The sequence below is a fragment of the Hylobates moloch genome, unplaced genomic scaffold, assembly GCF_009828535.3.
Source record: "Hylobates moloch isolate HMO894 unplaced genomic scaffold, HMol_V3 SCAFFOLD_12, whole genome shotgun sequence".
NCBI lineage: Eukaryota > Metazoa > Chordata > Mammalia > Primates > Hylobatidae > Hylobates > Hylobates moloch.
In genome coordinates, this window is record NW_026652287.1 from 71227469 (window position 1) to 71243052 (window position 15584).

The following is a 15584-nucleotide window of genomic DNA, read 5'->3' on the forward strand; positions in this document are numbered from 1 at the left end:
GGGTAATTACCCAAAGGGAAAAAAAAGTCATTATATCAAAAAGACACCTGAATGGGTATGTTTATCACAACACAATTCAAAATTGCAAAAATATGGAACCAACTTAAGTGCCCATCCACTGATGAGTAGATTAAGAAAATGTGGTATATATACACCATGGATTACTATTCAGCCACAAAAATAGAATAAAATAATGTCTTTTGCAGCAATTTGAATGGAACTGAATGCCATTATTCTAAGTGAAGGAACTCAGAAAGGGAAAATTAAATATTGTATAATCTCGCTTAAAATTGGGAGCTAAGCTATGGGTACACAAAGACATACAGAGTGGTATAATGGACTTTGGAGACTTAGGATGGGGTAGCGTGGAAGGAGAGTGAGGAATAAATATATACCTGTTGGATACAATGTACACTACTCAGGTGATAGATGCAATAAAATCTCAGACTTTATCACTATACAATTACTCTATGTAACCAAAAATCACTTCTACCCTAAAAGCTATTTAAATAAATAATTTGAACTATGGTCTTTATCTTATAATGGCAATATGGATGATGGATTACAGACTACAGAGAGAACTGTAAAACACTGCTGAAAGAAATCATAGGTGACACAAACATATGGAAATACATCCTATGCTCATCGATTAGAAGAATCACTATCATGCAAATGACCATACTATCTAAAGCAATCTACACATTCAATGCATTAAGAATTGCATTGGGATAATCATTAAGAAACTATGGGAATAGGGCAGGTACAACATAATAATGACCTAACCCAAGGCAGCAATACTGGAGAGGTAGAGGAGCAATATGCACACACACACACACACACACACACACACACACACACACAGTGACACACACAGAACATGAAGGAAGTGAAGAAAGTATAGTTTATAGAACTCAGATATAGGGCTATCATAGACCACTGATTTTAAAATGACATATAATAAGCTTTCTATTTTAAGTTATAGGAAATGCAATACCATTCATCGAGGTTGAAAAAAAAAAGTAAGAAGAAACAGATTTGGTGGAAATATGAGCTTGATTATGGACACGTTGAGTTTGAAGTGAAAACATCCAGAAGAAAGTTGGATATTAAGCAGAAGAGCCCAAGCAAAAAGTCTAAACATTGATGAAGATTCATGAATCTTGAATACCAAGGTGGTAGATGAAGCCATAAAAATAAATCAAATTACCCTAGGCAGGCAGAAAAGTCAGAAGAGAAAAGAGAGAACATTGAGGCACATCAACAATAAAAGTATAGACCAAGAAAGACCTGTGATGAGACCAGGAAGGAAGAGAAGTAGGGGATTCCAAAGCAAGTGAGTTATGAATCATAGGGAGGAAAATGGTTTTCAAGGAAGATGGAAATTATCAGTTTCAAATACCACAGATAAGACAAGTCCTGTGGAGGCTTGAGTCATCAGTTCCCTTGCCAGAGTGGTTTCAGCAGTATGAAGTGCAGTTGGAGAAGTTACCTGAAAAGTGAGTGGGCATAGCTGGGTAAAGGTAGCAGAATGAAACCATTCATTTACCCATCCTCTCTTCTACATCCACCCACCTAACAGTAAAGGAATTTTTTAAACCATTACCCTGTGATGGACAAAGCAAACAGGAGAGGAAAAACAATTTTTGGAAGCTGGAAAACTGATAGATGAGTGGTAGATGATTTAACAAAGTGAAGAAAGTTACATTCTCAACCAACAATGAGGAAAGCTAAGCAACCAGTTTGCACCCCAGATCTCCCACACAACTCTTCTGGAAATAGTGGCACCAGATGTTGATGCCACTGGGATTTTGACGGAAGACAGGATTAAAAACAGAAGAATTATTCGAAAGTTTATTTAAAAAGCACTCAGACTCCAAATGGCCTCTCTTCTCCAGTAGACAGGCTTCCACTTTATGGAAAACTAGAGATTTATAGTCGGCAGAAAATGAAAAAAAAAATTATTTTGTGAGAAGACACAGTCCTTGGTTGTGTACCATACTGAACTCAGTGAGTTTTAAAGGAAATTTTCAAACTCAATGTTGAAACCTTCAGCCCTCTTCCCATCTCTGTCCCAGAAAGCTGGTATCCAGAATTACATCTTCCAGGCAGGAGACTAAAAGAGTCTTCACCAGTGATTCTGATCAGCCTAAGGAAAAAAGACCTAAAAATACTGATATCTGGGATTCCCCAAAGAAACAGCTGAAACAGCCAAAACCTGACCACAAAAATCAAGCCCACAGTTCACAAGCCAGAACTCACCCACTCTTACAGAGCTTTCCATCAGCTTTACAGTGCTACAACCTGAAACATAAGCAGATAGTCACAGATTGCCAGACAACTAAAGAAAACATCTAACATGAAAAGCAGAAAACAAAACAAGCAGCAAATAATCATCCATGCAGGGAGGTGAAAACTACAAAAAACTACCATTAATATAGTCCGAGATAAAGTTGATTACATCTGAAATAGAAGCAGAATATTATAAGTAAATAAAGGGAATAATCAAGAATAACAAAGAGCTCTTGGAAAAATAAAAATATATTTGCAGTAATAAAAATCTCAGAAAAGGAGCTTGAAGATACGGAGGACCTCTCCTATAAAGTAGAGCAAAAGACAGAGATAAAAAATAGAGAAAAGAGGATGAGTGTGGTGGCTCATGCCTGTAATTCCTGCACTTTAGGACACCAAAGTGGGAGCATCACTCAAGCCTAAGAGTTCAAGACCAGCCTGAGCAACATAGTAAGACCCTGTTTCTACAAAATTAAAAAAAAAAATTATCCAGGCATGGTGATGCATGCCTGTAGCCCCAGCTACGTCTACTCAGGAGGCTGAGGAAGGAGGATTGCTTGAGGCCAGGAGGTCAAAGCTGAAGTGCACCAGAGCCAGCCTGGGCCACACAGTGAGATCACAGAATGAAATCCTGTTTCACACACACACACACACACACACACACACACAAAAGAATGATGGAGAAAGAAAAGAAAAGAGAGAAGAAAAAAAAAGAAAATTAGAGAATCAAAGGAGTCCAATATTCAAATAGTAGAAGTTTCAGAAAGAATAGAGAAAATGGAGAAAAGGAAAGTATTAAAGAACAAATTCAAGAACAATTCCTACATTGAAAGCATACACTGATTGCCCAGAACCACTGATAAAAATGTACCCACATCAAGGCAGATCCTGAGAAGTTTCAGAACACTTGGATGAATATTTAAAACGTAAGTTAACTCACATACAAAAGATTGGGAATTAGAGTGGCCTTAGATTTTATTCCAGCTTTATTGAAGTGTACTTAATAAATAAAAATTGTATGTATTTAAGATGTACAACATGATGTTTTGATATATGTATACATTGTCAAATGATTACCACAATCAAGCAAATTAACACATCTCCCTTTTCACACAGTTATAATTTTTATGTGTGGTAACAATACTTAAGGTCAACTTTCTTAGCAAATTTCAAGTATGCAATACAGTACTATTATTAACTATAGTCATCATGCTATACAGTAGATCTTCAGAATTTATTTATCCTGCATAACTAAATCTTTGTACCCTTTGACATCTCTCTATTTTACCTGCTCACCCACCTGTCCCTGGAAATCACAATACTACTCTGCTTTTATGGGTTCAACTTTTTAAGATTCCACATACAAGTAAGATCCTGCAGTGTCTTTCTGTGTCTGGCTTATTTCACTTAGCATTATATCCTCCATGCTATCTCAAATGACAGAATTTCCTTTTTTAAAGGCTGAATGATATTCCACTAAATAAAATTCAATAGATAAAATCTCACATTGTCTTTATTCATTCAGCCAGCAACAGACACTTATGTTGTTTCCATATCTTGATTATTGTGACTAATGCAGCAATGAACATGGAAGTTCAGAAAACTCTGACATATTGATTTCCTTTGCTCTGGATATATACCCAGAAGTGGGATTCCTGGATCATACGATAGTTCTATTTTCAAATTTTGAGGAACTTCCATACTATTTTTCATACTGGCTGTACTAATCATTCCCACCAATGTATAAAAGGGTTCTCTTTTCTCCACTCCTTCACCAAAACTGATTTTTGTCCTTTTGATAATAGCCATTCTAACAGTAGTAAGATGATAACTCATTGTGGTTTTGATACGTTTTCCTGATGATTAATTATATCGAGCACTTTTTCATATACCTATTGGCCATTTGCATGTCTTCTTTGGAGAAATATCTTTTCAGATTCTTTCCCCATTTTTAATTTTTTTTTGAGACCTTTCTTACTCTATTTCCCAGGCTAGAATGCAGTGGTGTGATCATAGCTTACTGCAGCCTCAAACTCCTGGGCTCAAGGGATCCTCCTGCCTCAGCCTCCCATGTAGCTGGGATTACAAGTACGTGCCACCACACCACATCCAGCTAATTTTTTTTTTTTTTTTATAGAAAATATCTTGTTATGTTGGCCAGGCTGGTCTTGAACTCCTGGACTCAAGTGATCCTCCCACCCTGGCCTCCCAAAGTGCTGGGATTACAGGCCTGAGCTGATATGCCCAGCCTACTTTTTAATTAGATTATGCATTTTTTTGCTCTTGAGTTATTTAAGTTCCTCATGTACTTTGGATATTAATCCCTCCTTAGTGTACAGTTTGGAAATATTTTCTCCCATTCCATAGGTTGATTTTTTCCTTTTCTGTGCAGAAACTTTTCAGTCTGATGTTGTTTCATTTGTCTGTTTTTACTCTTTTTTTGCCTGTGCTTTTGCTGTCACATACAAAGCATCACTGCTCAGAACAATGACAAGAAGCTTTATCCTTATGCTTTATTCTTAGTGTTTTACAGTTTCAGGTCTTACATTTAACTATTTAATCCATTTTGATATATTCAGGAGAGAGAAAATGGCAGATAGGAGGCAGGACTAACTTGCAGCTCCTGCTCAGACAGAGCAGTGTGTGGGGACTTGCATCATGAACTTGCTCCAGAACTACTGCAGAAATACATCAGGGAAGCCAAGAGAACCCACAGGCCCTCTGAAGGAAGTGGATTGCTCCTGCAGGACCTGGGAGACAGCCCAAATTCTGTGAGTGCCCAAGCTGTGACAGTGAGAAAGGGGGATCATCCGCACCCGAACACACACCCTCACTGGGGAACCTGGAGGTATAGATCACAGGAGAAGGATTTGATTACCTGGAGCTGAGTCAATTTAGAGAGCCGGGTGAAATACAGGGGTAGAGGAAGCAGCAGGAAAAGCCCTGTGGGCTCTCCAGGTCCCCAGGGAAACCATTTCTGATTTGTCTCACGTGAGTACTTGGGCAGGGCTGCCAGAGGAACTGGGAAAAGACCACAGGGAGGCCGGGCGCGGTGGCTCACGCTTGTAATCCCAGCACTTTGGGAGGCCGAGGCGGGCGGATCATGAGGTCAGGAGATCGAGACCACGGTGAAACCCCGTCTCTACTAAAAAACACAAAAAATTAGCCGGGCGTGGTGGCGGGCGCCTGTAGTCCCAGCTACTCGGAGAGGCTGAGGCAGGAGAATGGCGTGAACCCGGGAGGCGGAGCTCGCAGTGAGCCGAGATTGCGCCACTGCACTCCAGCCTGGGCGACAGAAAGAGACTCCGTCTCAAAAAAAAATAAAAAAAATAAAAAGACCACAGGGAGAAGGAAACCTTCAGGTGAACTTTGTAACAATTCCAACTGAATACGAAGTCTCCTGGCCAGAACTTGAGGGAGGGCATGAATCCGGTGTACAGACTCAACAGGCCAGGAGGCACAGAATTCCTGCTTGCTTTCTCAGCTGGTAGGCAGGTAGCCTGGGGCAAGTTCTCAGCCCTGCTCACCCACTGCCTGGAAACAAACTTGGTGCTGTTGTGGGGGGCACAGTGGGATTGAAATCAGCCTTTTTGGCTGTGTGGGAGCTGGGTGAGACCTGTAACTGCCAGCTTTCCCTGACTTCCCTCACAACCTACATGACGCAACAGAGGCAGCCATAATCCTCCTGGAAACATAACTTTATTGAACCTGGGAACCACACCCCCATCTCCCACAGTAGCCACAGCAAGCCCCACCTAAGAAGAATCTGAGCTCAGACACACCTAGCACTGCTCCCACCTGATGATCCTTCCCCACCCACCTGGGACAAAGGGCATAGTCTCTTGGGAGTTCTAGGGTCCCACCCACTGCCTGATCCCCTCTATACTACCACAGCTGATGCTCTCTTGAAAGCCCCACCTCCTGGCAGGAGGACGACCAGTACAAAAATAATGTATTAAACAACCAAAACTAAGGACCTCACAGAGTCTATCTACTTCACTCCCCTGCCACCTCCACTGGAGCAGAAGCTGATACCCATGGCTGAGAGACCTGAAGATGGTTCACATCATAGGACTCTGTGCAGACAGCCACCAGTGCCAGCCCAGAGCCTGGTAGCCCTGCTGGGTGAACAGATTCAGAAGAGAAATAACAATCACTACAGTATAGCTCTCAGGAAGCCACACCCCTAGGAAAAAGGGAAGAATACTACATTGGGGGAATACAAATGAGACAAAAGAATCTGAATAGCAGCTTGAGCCCCAGATCTTCCCTCTGACATAGCCTACCCAAATGAGAAGGAACCAGAAAAACAATTCTAGTAATACGATAAAACAAGGTTATTTAACACCCCCCAAAAATCACACTAGCTCACCAGCAATGGATCCAAACTAAGAAGACATCCCTGATTTACCTGAAAAAGAATTCAGAAGGTCGATTATTAAGCTAATCAAGGAGACACCAGAGAAAGGTAAAGTCCAATTTAAGGAAATAAAAAAAAAAGATACAAGATATGAGAGAAGAAATCTTCAGTGAAATAGCTAGCATAAATTAAAAAAAAATCATAACTTCAGGAAATAAGGAACACACTTAGAGAAATGCAAAATGTACTGGAAAGTCTCAGCAATAGAATCGAACAAGAAGAGGAAAGAACTTCAGAGCTCAAAGACAAGGCTTTTGAATTGACCTAATCCAACAAAGACAAAGAAAAAAGAATTAAAAAAAAAATGAACAAAGCCTCCAAGAAGTTTGGGATTATGTTAAATGACCAAACCTAAGAATAATTGGTGTTTCTGAGGAAGAAGGGAAATCTAAAAGCTTGGAAAACATATTTGGAGGAATAATGAAGGAAAACTTCCCTAGCCTTGCTAGCAACCTAGACATTCACATACAAGAAGCTCAAAGAACACCCAGGAAATTCATCACAAAAAGACCATCACCTAGGCACACTGTCTTCAGGTTATATCTAAAGTCAAGATGAAGGAAAGAATCTCAAGAGCTGTGAGGCAAAAGTACCAGGTAACCTAAAAGGAAAACTTATCAGATTAACAGCAGATTTCTCAGCAGAAACCCTACAATCAAGAAGGGATTGGCCGGGCGCAGTGGCTCACACTTGTAATTCCAGCACTTTGGGAGGCCGAGGCGGGCGGATCACGAGGTCAGGAGATCGAGACCACAGTGAAACCCCGTCTCTACTAAAAATACAAAAAATTAGCCGGGCGTGGTGGCGGGCGCCTGTAGTCCCAGCTACTCGGAGAGGCTGAGGCAGGAGAATGGCGTGAACCCAGGAGGTGGAGCTTGCAGTGAGCCGAGATCGGGCCACTGCACTCCAGCCTGGGCGACAGAGCGAGACTCCGTCTCAAAAAAAAAAAAAAAGAAGGGATTGAGGGGTCTATCTTCAGCTTCTTTAAACAAAACAATTATCAGCCAAGAATTTTTGTATCCAGTGAAATAAGCTCCATAAATGAAGGAAAGATACGGTCTTCTTTCCTTTAAACAAATGCTGAGAGAATTTGCCACTAGCAACCCAGCATGATAAGCACTGCTAAAACGGAGTTCTAAATGTTGAAACAAATCCTGGAAACACATCAAAACAAAACCTCTTTAAAGAATAAATCTCACAGAACCTATAAAACAAAAATGTAATTTTAAAAAAAGTTATACAGGCAAAAAAATCATATGCATGAATGGAATAGTACTTCATATCTCAATACTAATGTGGAATGTAAGTGGCGTTAATGCTCCACTTAAAAGATACAGAATTGCAGAATGGGTAAGAATTCACCCACCAAGTATCTGCTGCCTTCAAGAGACTCACCTAAAATAAGCACTCACATAAACTGAAGGTAAAGGGGTGGAAAATGAGATTCCATGCAAATGGACACCAGAAGCAAGCAGGAGTAGCTATTCTTATACCAGAAAAAACAAACTTTAAAGCAATAGCAGTTCAAACAGACAAAGAGGGACATTATATAATGATAAAAGGCCTTGTCAAACAGGAAAATATCACAATCCTAAATAGATATGCACCTAACACTGGAGCTCCAAAATTTATAAAACCATTACTACTAGACCTAAGAAATGAGATTAACAGCAACAAAATAATAGTGGGGCACTTCAATACTCCACTGACAGCACTAGACAGGTCATCAAGACAGAAAGTCAACAACAACAACAACAACAAAATGAATTTAAACTATACCCTAAAACAAGTGGACTCAATAGATATTTACAGAACTGCAGAATATGCATTCTATTCATCAGCACATGGAATCTTCTCCAAGATAGACCATATGATAGGCCACAAAACAAGTGTCAATAAATCTAAGAAAATTGAAATTATATCAAGTGCTTGCTCAGACCACAGTGGAATAAAATTGGAAATCAACTCCAAAAGGAACCTTCAAAACCATGCAAACAAATGAAAATTAAATAATCTCCTCCTGAATGATCATTGGGTCAACAATGAAATCAAGATGGAAATTTAAAAATCCTTTGAACTGGCTGGGCGCGGTGGCTCAAGCCTGTAATCCCAGCACTTTGGGAGGCCAAGGCAGGCAGATCACGAGGTCAGGAGATCGAGACCATCCTGGCTAACATGGTGAAACCCCATCTCTACTAAAAATACAAAAAATTAGTCGGGCGTGTTGGCGGGCGCCTGTAGTCCCAGCTACTCGGGAGGCTGAGGCAGGAGAATGGCGTGAACCCGGGAGGCGGAGCTTGCAGTGAGCCGAGATCGCACCACTGCACTCCAGCCTGAGGGACAAAGAAAGACTCCGTCGCAAAAAAAAAAAAAAAAAAAAAAAATTCCTTTGAACTGAACAATAACACAACCTATCTAAACCTCTGGGATATGGCAAAGGTGGTGATAACAGGAAAGTTCATAGTCTTAAATGCCTTTACCAAACAGTCTGAAAGAGCACAAATGGACAATCTAAGGTCACACCTCAAGGAACTAGAAAACAAGAACGAAAGAAACCCAAACCCAGCAGAAGAAAGGAAATAACCAAGAACAGAGTATAACTAAATGAAACTGAAACAAAAAAGATACAAAAGATAAATGAAACGAAAAGCTGGTTCCCAGTACAGATGGATGTGGCTCCTCCCAGGTTCCTTGGTAAATGGGGCTGGATTTAGTACCATGGCCATATGCAGCTGGAGCTAGTCCATAATAAGTTGGTGTCACTTTTGGTCTGTAGCCAGGACTATGTTCAAGAAGCCTGCCACTGTGGTCCAGGCCTGCCTTCTCAAAGTGGCTCTCCTTGATCTTGGGCTTAACTTGGGTTTTGCAACCTCCCACATGAATCTCAAAGTTCTCACAATGGCATATTTGTCCATGAATGGCTTCTAGGTAACTGGGTGGGAGAACATGAGCTGGGAACCTCCTATTTTGCCATCTTGCTGACCTGAATTTCTTAACAACACTGTAACAATGGCATTCAAAATTCTATGGGAAAGTGCCCTCCCACTCAGAATTCAATATACAACCACACTACAATTAAGTGTGATGATAGATTGTGCATGGTGATATAGACCACACATGACAATGATAGAAATACAAGCAGTCAAAATATTTACACACATACACTCTCTTTGCAGCCTTTCACTAGAAATTACTGAAAGGGATATTCTGCCAAATGAGGGTGTAGTAACAGGAAGCAAATCATAACTCACTTGCTTTTGAATCCCCTACTTCTCTTCCTTCCTGGTCTCGTCACAGGTTTTTCTTGGTCTATACTTTATACTTTTATTGTTGACATCCTTCCTGAATACTTTAGGGTTTGAATATGAGTGTGGGTGTGAGTTCACATGCCAGGAACTATTTATATATTATCTTAACATATCTGACAACACCATCATGAGTTATACATTATTATCCCCGTTTTATGGAAAAGGAAATCAAGATTCAGAGGGGCTAAGGGACATGCCCTTCTTTGAATGGCTTGACAGTGCCATGCCTGAGAGTGGGTGAAAAAAATGCAACCATAGAATCACCTTTTTAACTGAGCTGTAAGTTCTGTAGCTGGGAATAACAGTATATATGGATGTATTCCCCCCTCAGTTGCTTTTCAGTATATGACCCAAAGGTGATGGAGATATGTAAATGTTTTTATTAATTTTAAAAAGCATCTTCTTGACAGCATCCATTTAGTAATATGGGAGATACATAATATATATGATACATATGCATGATATTATTGTATATATGATATAATTGCATTATAGTAATATATGTTTGGGAAATGCTATATTTATAAGATTAGACAAGAACACACAAAAAATGCATTCTAATCTCCATGTGGTTTAAATGTAGCAATTGAGAGTTTTTTAAGCACAACTAATTATTTTTTATGATACAGGAACCGTCCAAGGATGTTCATTGCACATAAATATAAGATCATGCAACAATTATTCCTTCATAGGGCTTGTGTTGTACAACTCAAGGTTTAACAATCCCATATGGATGCTGCAAACAGATGTGCCTGGTCCTTTTAAAAGACAAAGGCATTTCCCTGAACGACTTCATTTATTTCCTGCTAAAGCAGTCATGCTAATCATGAGTTCCCCTTGCCTTGCAATATTCAAAGAACAGTCTCTTCTCACGATGAACCAGGAAGCAATATGTTGTATGGAAAATTCACCTGATCAAATTATCCTAACCTTGAGATGTTTTTAAAGTAGAATCAGCATGAAAACTGCCTGTAGGCATTCCTCCAAAAAGTTTCCTGAGAAATTTCCACCACCTGAACTGTTTAATCATGACTTTTACTTTCCTTGCATCTTATTTTTTGGCCACTGAAAGGACCTTTGTTTATTTCAGCTGTAGCAAACAGAAGGATTGGCATAACACAGGGGCATTTTAATAATAAACCATGTTCTCCAGAGTCAGCAAATGATAATTTATTTCTGTTTCTTTAAATATCTTGGTTTTGTTTTTAGAGCAATTTTAAGTTCACAGTAAAATTGAGGAATACTGATTTCCCATATACTTCCTCCCCCCATACATGCATAACCTCCCCGACTGAAGTGGTATGTTTGTTACAATTGATGAACCTACACTGATACATCACTGCCACCCAAAGACAATAGTCTACATTAGGGTTCACTCTTGGTATTGTACATTCTATGAATTTGGACAAATATATACTCACATGTGTTCACCGTTATAATATCATATAGTTTCAGTGCCCTAAAAATCCTCTGTTCTCTACCTATTCATTGTTGTTCATTTCTTTTAAAAATCATATAAAGTCAAATTTTCCTTTTAAGGAACTCAGATATATTAGGGACATCAAAAATAGAGTGTGTGTGTGCATGCTATATGCACCATCTTCAGAGAGTTCTGCCTACTTCACAGACTTTTTTCTTTCTACAAGGAAGATTCTACAAATTGTCTAAGTTTATTTTGTTAGAAAATAAATAAGAACAAATTTGCACACAGATGCCAGCTAAACCCACAGCAGACTTTAAAATACAAAAAGTTCCACATTTGTAATTATGCAAAACATCACAAATATGAGACCGTTACACCCAAGGGAAACACACAAATTTAAAAATCTCATCACTTTCGTGACTTTCAGAGACTTGCACTCTTCTTCCATTTCATGCTACATCATGTGTTACTGTTTCATCAAAGCAGTTTGTTTCATTTAAAATTTCTTCAATGAGTTGAGTGAGAACAGCTGCAATGCAATTCTCTCCCCTCACATTGATACTACTGAGCATTGTATCTTGTTCTGTTTCCACTCTAAACTTGATTAACCATATCTGCAAAACCCTGCTTAGCTACCTGTCTCCATAACCAATTGTGTCCCCCAGGTGAGTCGAAGAGTGGATAAACAACATCAGTGTATTTTTATAGGAAGAACAAATAAGCTACTAATTACAAAGGAAGGAAGGAAGGAAGGAAGGAAGGAAGGAAGGAAGGAAGGAAGGAAGGAAGGAAGGAAGGAAGGAAGGGAGGGAGGGAGGGAGGGAGGGAGGGAGGGGAGGGGGGCAGAGGAAAGGAAAAGAACTGTATCCAGATCATTTTTTTTCGTTTTTTGGCATGACCCATCAACGTAATAGTTATATTGTCATTAGCATAAATCAGTTACTCTGGGACAGCAGTCAAGGCAGAGGCAGGAAGTATCTATTAATATTTGTCTCCCCTGGCTTTAGTATATAAACTATAGTGATGAATCTTATAGATGTTACTAATCATAACATTATCTGGCCAAGGAGTACATACTCCCCAAGCTGGAAGGGATAAAACACCCCATTCCCTGACCCCTTGCTGCCATCATTTTAATAATTGACTTCACTACACTATGTTTCAAACTGGTTACAATTCAACAAACTCTTTTTATGCAAGAAACAAAGATGATGGATAAAAGTCAAAGAATAATTAAATAACACATTTAAGCTATAATATAAATGCACTGCTTTAATAGACTAATCAGATGCTCATCCATATATTGCACATAGAATTACCATTAATGAAGTAGAACTGCCAAGACTGAATCCTGGAAATCAATTAAAGGAAATGCCAACACTAAATTTATACATAGTTTGGATGTATAGAATTAATCCCTTAATTCTCTTTAATTTCACACATCTGGTGCTCTTTATTCCTGTGAATTTCCATCTACAAAGAATTACTAAAGACTAAACTTTGCATTGTTCTCTAAAACAATGTGGTTTCTTTGGAGTTGCCTAAGATGCAACTTTGCAGACATGCCTCTTTGTTAGGGTAACATGTTAAGAAGAGTAGAAATTCATCACCTCTAAAAGATATGGTTACAAAAATCTAGCAATGTAAAAACTTCAGCGTCGAAAGGCATTAACTCTACTACACACTGCCAAACCACTGGTAGCAAACCATATACACATGACACCCTTGATCAGAGGTATGTTACCACCTAAGCATATCTTATGTTGTAAAAGGGTCCTTTCTCTGGAAAAAAAATTCTGTATAGAACGGAAATGTATGCATTTGGGATCCACTAATTACGAATGGAAATCTAGGGGCAATAGATGCATTCAATATTAATTCCAAGCTTCATCTAATAATAACCCTGTCCTCCCAAATGAAAGAGATGAAAAAAGTTCCTCCAAGAGCCTGTTAATTTTACTGCCCACTGATGAAAAAAGGGAATACATTAGATCCAATTTAATTAGCTAAATGCCCTTATTTAGTTTTTCCAGGAAAATGAGTAAAAAGAGCCCCTGTCTGAAATCTGTAAGACTATTCTTCATAACATCATATGCATGGCAGCTTCATTACCAAGAAGCAAAATAACGAAATGAGGTATTGGGATACCTGGTGTCTAGTCCTAGTTTTGCCATTCAGTAGCTACATGATAAGAAACTTGTTTAATTTCTCTGGGTTTTCATTTGTTTATATTTTGCTAATGGATAGGAATTATATCTGTCTGTCTTCCTTTATTTTGTCTTTCATTATTTATAATGGTTTCTAAACTCAGTTACTAAACTGTATAAAGGAAAGAAAAATTATATTATAGAACTAATAATGTTATCAACTTCCATTACATTTATTTCTATTTCTAGTCCATTATTTCCTTAAGGTCACTGGTGACACACAACCATTACTAAGCAACATAGACAGCTTGGCAGGAACACAGGAAAATGTGAGCCAGATTGTCCAGTATGAATATCTACTGATGCAATTAATCAAGCTGGCAGACCTTCCTGGGAAAACAAGTGCCTACATCGAGAAAATGGCATGTATGCATTTAACAGTGATTTCCAGGCAGCTCTCCTGGTTGATATCAGATGAGTGACTAAATCAGGGTTAGGCAAACTTTTTCTGTAAAAGTCCAGATAACAAATACTTTAGGCTTTGCAAGTCTTTGTCACAGTAACTCAACATAGCCACTGTAGTACAAAAGCAGCTATAGACAATACATAAATGAATAGGCAATGAATAAAGTAAATTAATAAGCAATGAATAAAGTGTTCCAATAAAACTTTATTTGTGGTCACTGATATTTGAATTTCATATACTTTTCACATGTCATGAAATATTCTGCTTCTTTTTATATTTCCGACTTTAAAAAATATAAAAACCATTCTTAGCCACTGGACATACAAAAGCAGTGGTAGCCTTGATTTAGCCCAAGGGCCTTAGTTTGCCAATCCTTAGATGAATATTAAGAAATTATTTATGTGCAATCTGTTGAGATTTCTGCTTGGGTTATATTGCTTGATTATTAATTGTTCTCAGCACTGATTACCCTTTGTAATGCATGATGATTTGATCTGTGGGTCGGGGACACTGCATGAAGTGAATACATGAGAGAGAAAGGAAATCTCCCCTGTGGCACTGTCTCCCCTGTGGCACTAAGGGAGAGAGACAAGCAGTGGAGTGCATTGAGTCCTAAACTAGGTGGCAGGTGCTCTGATACACAGAACCACCATGAGATTAGAGGAAAGATAAAGGCAGGAGCCCAGACACAATCAAGGCAATGCCACAGCATCTGCAAATGAAGCATATCATTCTCTCATCTTACACAGCTTTTCTAATACATCAACAGTCGCTTCTTTCCAAACTGGCTTGACAGATTCTGGGGGCTCCCTGACTACAGCCATTAGTAACATTCTAACATGAACACTGTCTTGTCTCTAACACCCTTTGGAAATTGCAAATACTTCTCAAAGAAGTAACTCTCTAAGTCACCAATGTTAGTTTTGACCAGGTTGTTTTACTTGGTGCTTGGAGCAAACAGGAACAGCAGGTAGAGGTGGAAGGTGATCAGTCACTCAGGGAGGAGAAAGAAGGTCAAAAATAGGAAGGAAGCACCTTAGCTTTGTCAGTTTCAGAGTTTAAGCTAACTGGATTCCTACCATTCATTCTATAGTATTTACTGGGCTCCTGCTGAATTCAAAGTGTTTGACAAGTGGAGTCTTTACCTTCACTATGCTTACAAACACATAAACATGGCTAAGGCATTCTTTCTGTGTTCATAACAGCTAACATCAAATAAAGCCAATTGTACCCTAGTAAGAAAACCAAGGTTAATTAATAATTTCTGCAGTATACATTTTCATTCAAAGCAATCCATAATGAAACCTGTAGTATAATGATATACTTATCTGAGTGCCTAACAGATGATTTTTCTACATTTGTAACCAGAATACCTTGGTTATTTAATACTAATATAACGGTTGTAATGGTTCATCAATCTTGTACAAGGAAAATACATAAGAGGAATAATCCCAATCTGAGTTTTGCAGGAAGTCCTACTATTTGCTTCACTAATATTTTGTAGTAGGAATAAAGGTTAACACATTCTCTG

The 15584-nt window shown here is 38.9% G+C and overlaps 1 protein-coding gene across 1 annotated transcript in view; it reads right to left on the reverse strand.

The window, feature by feature from the left end:
• Positions 1-15584, reverse strand: part of TSPAN8 (tetraspanin 8) — an 89865-nt gene that overhangs the window by 64780 nt on the left and 9501 nt on the right. The gene's annotated exons all lie outside the window — the stretch shown is intronic.